We start from the raw sequence: 7,044 nt of genomic DNA, 5'->3' as shown, positions 1-7,044 counted from the left end.
TTCCTTGTTCTTCATGATGCTCTCTGCGCTTTTAACGGACCTCTGAGACTATCACAGTGCAGGTGCATTTATACGGAGACTTGATTACACACAGGTGGATTGTATTTATCATCATTAGTCATTTAGGTCAACATTGGATCATTCAGAGATCCTCACTGAACTTCTGGAGAGAGTTTACTGCACTGAAAGTAAAGGGGCTGAATAATTTTGCACGCCCAATTTTTCAGTTTTTGATTTGTTAAAAAAGTTTGAAATATCCAATAAATGTCGTTCCACTTCATGATTGTGTCCCACTTGTTGTTGATTCTTCACAAAAAAATACAGTTTTATATCTTTATGTTTGAAGCCTGAAATGTGGCAAAAGGTCGCAAAGTTCAAGGGGGCTGAATACTTTCGCAAGGCACTGTACAGACAATAACAATAGATTTTTATAGGTACAAATGTAGGGTGTTAGGCAATAAATAGGCCATAGAGGCAAAATAATTACAATTTAGCATTAATACTGGGGTGCAAGAGGGTAAGTAATATGGGGATGAGGAAGTTAGGTGTGCTATTTACAGATTGGCTGTGTACAGGTACAGTGATCGGTAAGCTGCTCTGACAGCTGATGCTTAAAGTTAGAGAAGGAGATATGACTCCAGCTTCACTGATTGTTGCAATTTGTTCCAGTCATTGGCAACAGAGAACTGGAATGAAAGGCAGCCAAAGGAGGAATTGGCTTTGGGGATGCCCAGTGCAATATACCTGCTGGAGCACGTTTGTGTTGCTATGGTGACCAGTGACCTGAGATAAGGCAGGGCTTTACCTAGCAAAGACATAGATGACCTGGAGCCAATGTGTTTGGCGACGGATATGTAGTGAGGGCCAGCCAACGAGAGCATACAGGTTGCAGTGGTGGGTAGTATATGGGGCTTTCGTGACAAAATGGATGGCACTGTGATAGACTACATCCAGTTTGCTGAGTAGAGTGTTGGAGGCTATTTTGTAAATGACATCGTCGAAGTCCAGGATCGATAGGATGGTCAGTTTCACGAGGGTATGTTTGGCAGTATGAGTGAAGGAGGCTTTGTTGCGAAATAGGAAACCAATTCTAGATTTAATTTTGGATTGGAGATGCTTAATGTGAGTCTGGAAAGAGAGTTTATAGTCTAGCCAGACACTGAGCTATTTGTAGTTGTCCACATATTCTAGGTCAGAACCGTCCAGAGTAGTGATGCTAGTCGGGCGGGAGGGTGCAGGCAGCAATCGGTTGAAGAGCATGCACTAGCATTTAATAGTTGGAGGCCACGGAAGGAGTGTTGTATGGCGTTGAAGCTTGTTTGGAGGTTTGTTAGCACAGTGTCCAAAGAAGGGCTAGATGTATGCAGAATGGTGCCATCTGCGTAGAGGTTGATCAGAGAATCACCAGCAGCAAGAGCGACATCATTGATATATACAAAGAAAACAGTCGGCCTGAGACTTGAACCCTGTGGTACCCCCATAGAGACTGCCAGAGGTCCGGACAACAGGCCCTCCGATTAGACAAACTGAACTGTGAGAAGTAGTTGGTGAACCAGGCGAGGCAGTCTGCCGATAAGAATGCGGTGATTGACAGTCAAAAACCTTGGCCAGGTCGATGAATACTGCTGCACAGTACTGTCTTTTATCGATGGCGGTTAGATCGTTTAGGACCTTGAGCGTGGCTGAGGTGCACCCATGACCAGCTCGGAAACCAGATTGCATAGTGGAGAAGGTACGGTGGGATTCGAAATGGTTGGTGACCTGTTTGTTAACTTGGATTTGGAAGATTTTAGAAAGACAGGGCAGAATGGATATAGGTCTATAACAGTTTGGGTCTAGAGTGTCTCCCCCTTTGAAGAGGTGGATGACCACTGCAGCTTTCCAATCTTTGGGGATCTCAGACGACACGAAGGAGAGGTTGAATAGGCTAGTAATAGGGGTTGCAACAATTTTGGCGGATCATTTTAGAAAGAGGGTCTAGATTATCGAGCCCAGCTGATTTGTAGGGATTGATTTTGCAGCTCTTTCAGAACATCAGCTGTCTGGATTTGGGTGAAGGAGAAGAGGGGGGGGGGGGGGGGCTTGGGCAAGTTGCTGCGGGGGGTGCTGAGATGTTGGCCGGGGTAGGGGTAGCCAGATGGAAAGCATGGCCAGCCGTAGAAAAATGCTTATTGAAAATGTTGCTGCTAACCTTGTGCGACAGCAAAGCTTTTCCTTTTGGACAAAAATGATAAGAATATGGAGAGTTTTGAAAACTGGGTGTTTTGCAAATGTTGAACTTATAATATGGCTACTAATACTGGAAAAGTCCAAGTACACAGATTTGACGATATTCTTGCAGAAAAATGTCATGTGAATGTAAATGTCTCCTTCACGATTTGCCCAAATGTACCTGGGTGACTTAAATGTCTAAATGTCATGTAGTTACTTCAAGTTATCCGTCTGAAACTTTAAATGTACACTGCTGCTATCTTGTGGACACCATCGGAATTACAAGTGATGGCTAGATTTGGGACTTTTCTCTTGCATCTCAAAGATGGTGGTAGGAAAAAAAAGTATTTTTTTCCTTTGTATTTTCTTCTACCAGATCTATTGTGTGTTATTCTCCTACATTCAATTCACATTTCCACAATCTTCAAAGTTTTTCCTTCTAAATGGTACCAAGAATATGCATATCCTTGCTACAGGCAGTTAGATTTGGGTATGTAATTTCAGGTGAAAATTGAAAAAAAGGGGGCTATCCCTAAGAAGTTTTAAAAGGGCTATGTCATAAACCCTCAAAGTTCCCACATTGGTGAAAATGGCAGCCATGTTAATCAGGGAGAAATTCAAACCAGTCAAATAATTGGCAGTAGAGGAAAAATCACGATTTTACTAATGCAGGAAAATAAAATCGGATTGTTTTGATCACGTGGACTGGGAAATGTTCCGGTCAGCCTCAGAGAATAACTTCACTCTATAAGCTGATACGGTGAGCGAGTTTATTAGCAAGTGCATCGGTGATGTGGTACCCACGGTGAATATTAAAACCTTCCCCAACCAGAAACCGTGGACTGGTGGCAGCATTCGCGCAAAACTGAAAAAGCGAACCACTGCTTTTAATCATGTCAAGGCGACCGGAAACATAGCCGAATACAAAGTGTAGCTATTACCTCCGCAAGGCAATCCAACAAGCTAAGCGTCAGTATAGAGACAAAGTAGAGTCGCAATTCAACGGCTCAGACTCGAGACGTATGTGACAGGTTCTACAGTCAATCACAGACTACAAAAAGAAAACCAGCCCCGTCGCGGACACCAATGTCTTGCTCTCAGACCAAATAAACACCTTCTTTGCTCGCTTTGAGGACAATACAGTGCCACTGACACAGCCCGCTACCAAAACCTGCGGGCTCTCCTTCACCGCAGCCAACGTGAGTAAAACGTTTAAACGTGTTAACCCTCTCAAGGCTGCGGCCCAGACAGCATCCCTAGCTGTGTCCTCAGAGCATACACAGACCAGCTGGCTGGTGTGTTTAGGGACAAATTCAATCAATCCCTATCTCAGTCTCCTGTTCCCACATGCTTCAAGAGGCCACCATTGTTCCTGTTCCCAAGAGAGCTAAGGTAGCTGAGCTAAACCACTATTGCCCTGTAGCACTCACTTCCATCATCATGAAGTGTTTTGAGAGACTAGTCAAGGATTATATCACCTCCACCCTACCTGACACCCTAGACCCACTCCAATTTGCTTACCGCCCCAATAGGTCCACAGACGATGCAATTGCAATTACACTGCCCTAACCCATCTGGACAAGAGGAATACCTATGTGAGAATGCTGTTCATCGACTACAGCTCAGCATTCAACACCATAGTACCCTTCAAACTCGTCATTGAGCTCGAGACCCTGGGTCTCGACCCCGCCCTGTGCAACTGGGTCCTGGACTTTGACGGGCCGCCCCCAGCTGGTCACCCCACTGATCCTCAACACTGGGGCCCCACAAGGGTGCGTTCTCAGCCTTCACCCATGACTGTGTGGCCATGCACGCCTCCAACTCAATCATCAAGTATGCAGACGACACTACAGTGGTAGACTTGATTACCAACAATGATGAGATGGCCTACAGGGAAGCGGTGAGGGCCCTTGGAGTGTGGTGTCAGGAAAATAACCTCACACTCAACGTCAACAAAATAAAGGAGATGATTGTGGACTTCAGGAAACAACAGAGGGAGCACCCCCCTATCCACATCAACAGGACAGTGGAGAAGGTGGAAAGTTAAGTTCCTCGGCATACACATCACGGACAAACTGAATTGGTCCACCCACACAGACAGCGTGGTGAAAAAGGCGCAACAGCGCCTCTTCAACCTCAGGAGGCTGAAGAAATTTGGCTTGTCACCAAAAACACACAAACTTTTACAGATGCACAATCGAGAGCATCCTGTCGGGCTGTATCACCGCCTGGTACGGCAACTGCTCCGCCCACAACCGTAAAGCTCTCCAGAGGGTAGTGAGGTCTGCCCAACGCATCACCGGGGGCAAACTACCTGCCCTCCAGGAAACGTACACCAACCGATGTCACAGGAAGGCCAAAAAGATCATCAAGGACAACAACCACCCGAGCCACTGCCTGTTCACCCCGATATCATCCAGAATGCGAGGTCAGTACAGGTGAATCAAAGCTGGGACCGAGAGACTGAAAAACAGCTTCTATCTCAAGGCCATCAGACTGTTAAACAGCCATCACTAACATTGAGTGGCTGCTGCCAACATACTGACTCAAATCTCTAGCCACTTTAATAATTTGATGTAAAAAATGTATCACTAGTCCTATAAACAATGCCACTTTATATACTGTTTACATACCCTACATTACTTATCTCATATGTATATACACAGTACTCTATACGATCTACTGCATCTTGCCTATGCCTTTCGGCCATCGCTCATCCATTTATGTATATGTACTGTAGCATACCATGGGGTTGGGTCAAAATGTTTACACAGATCAGACACGGACAGAGTAGGATTAGCTCAGTTTCAAAGGTGTTTATTAAAATAATAGTCCAAAAGAAGAAAAAAAAAGAGACCCTCTCTGGGATACAGACTTCTGGGCCCCGGGTCTTGCTGTATCCTGTGGGGATCAAAAACTGAACTCCCTCCTGTTACCGACCCCAACTATTGGGAGTCATTTTCTCCCAGAGTCTCTCCCTTCTGTGTTGCCCTTCTGGCAGCTTTATGGGAGTTGTACAGCTGGTGAGCAATCAGCCCTTGATTACCCACCAATCCCCAATCAGCCCCAATTAGTCCTGACCGGAGAGCCCATCAAGACCTGGCACGTCCAGCAGATGGAGCCATCGCTTCGTGATGTATACTCCGTCTGTCACCAGGCCTTGACAAGTCTCCCCCTGGTGGCTGACTCAGTACATATTCTTAATAATTCCTTTACACTTGTGTGCATAAGGTAGTTGTTGTGAAATTTTTAGATTACTTGTTAGATATTACTGCATGGTCGGAACTAGAAGCACAAGCATTTTGCTACACTCACATTAACATCTGCTAACCATGTGTAGCCGATGTGAAATGGCTAGCTAGTTAGCGGTGGTGCGCACTAGTGGCGTTTAGATCGGTGACGTCACTTACTCTTTCTTAGACCTTGAAGTAGTGGTTCCCCTTGCTCTGCAAGAGCCGCGGCTTTTGTGGAGCGATGGGTAACAATGCTTTGAGGATTTATTTTCATAAATATACAGTTTATACGGGTTTTATATAAATAGCCTCAAGTAAACAGACCATAAATGCCTACATTTTTGTTTTCTTGGAAAGCTGTGAGTGATATATGATGTCAGCACTTGTTGCATTTACAACTTGTCTATGTCCTATCAACTGATTTCAGTGAATAGATAGACATATTGAATGGAATGTTAGCAGTTAATTTGCCAAATGAATCTAATCATTCCTCAAACTGTGGCTAACAATATTTTAAACAATACAATCTTATTACAGCACTGGCAAACCATGATTGACCAACTCCCTGACCAAAATGGCTGACCTTTGGCCCATAAGAATGTTCATCGCCATTCTAGTATTCTAATTGCGTTGAGTGATTTCTGTAATTCAGGGCTCATCTGTAAACTAAACATTGGTCTCAGTATGACACCCTGATAAAATGATGGTTAAATACAAATTCCTAATTCTACGCATGAATCAATAGTCAAACGTAAGACTGTAAATCACGAAATGACTTTTTTTTTTCCTCGGTACGTAAGACGTTCAGGGTTGCGGTTCAAAACGGAGAGGCTATACGAACACGCCTGGTGTCCAAATTGAGGACGTTTTTGCACAGAGAGTCGAATGGAGAAGAGCGCATTCGGTTCAGTCGTCCTGATGAGCCCTTCGACAGATAGCAAGCTAGTTTATGATTACGACTAGAAATATAAACAAGAATGTGAAATTTGTCTGCCGAGGTCGTGACTTGGGGGTGTTGAGAATCATTCCGTTTTAATCAGAGTAATTGTTCGTTTTTTCCCCCAATATATTTTCGGTGAAAATCACTACAAATTGTTTTTGCTTTAGCTGTCATCCTGGCCTGATAGTATCTACCCACTATCTAGCTAGTGGGCTCCCGAGTGGCGCAGCATCTCAGTGCTTGAGGCGTCACTACAGACACCCTGGTTCGAATCCAGCCGTATCACAACCACCCGTGATTGGGAGTCCCACACAATTGGCCCGTCGTCCGGTTTTGGCCGTCATTGTAAATGGGAATTTGTTCTTATCTGACTCGCCTAGTTAAATAAAGGTTAAATATAAAAAATATGTAACATTTTAAAAAGCTACTTCTCTCCTGCGGAAAGCAGGAGCGAAGGACACGGTGTCCCGTGTTGTGTTGCAGCGTAAACTCTCCCGATTGAGCAGTGTATAATGTATCAGGGTCACATCCAGGTGGTTAATACCAATATTACAAGTTATGTATCGCTGCTATCATACTAGAAATAAAATCAAGTGGGATGGAACAAATTTAAGATGGTGACCAATACTACAAGTTATTAAATATTTTTTTTACTACAAG

This window comes from Oncorhynchus mykiss, chromosome 9 (genome assembly GCF_013265735.2).
Source record: "Oncorhynchus mykiss isolate Arlee chromosome 9, USDA_OmykA_1.1, whole genome shotgun sequence".
Classification (NCBI taxonomy): domain Eukaryota; kingdom Metazoa; phylum Chordata; class Actinopteri; order Salmoniformes; family Salmonidae; genus Oncorhynchus; species Oncorhynchus mykiss.
The sequence above is the reverse complement of the archived record's forward strand: the minus strand, read 5'-3'. Positions refer to the sequence as shown.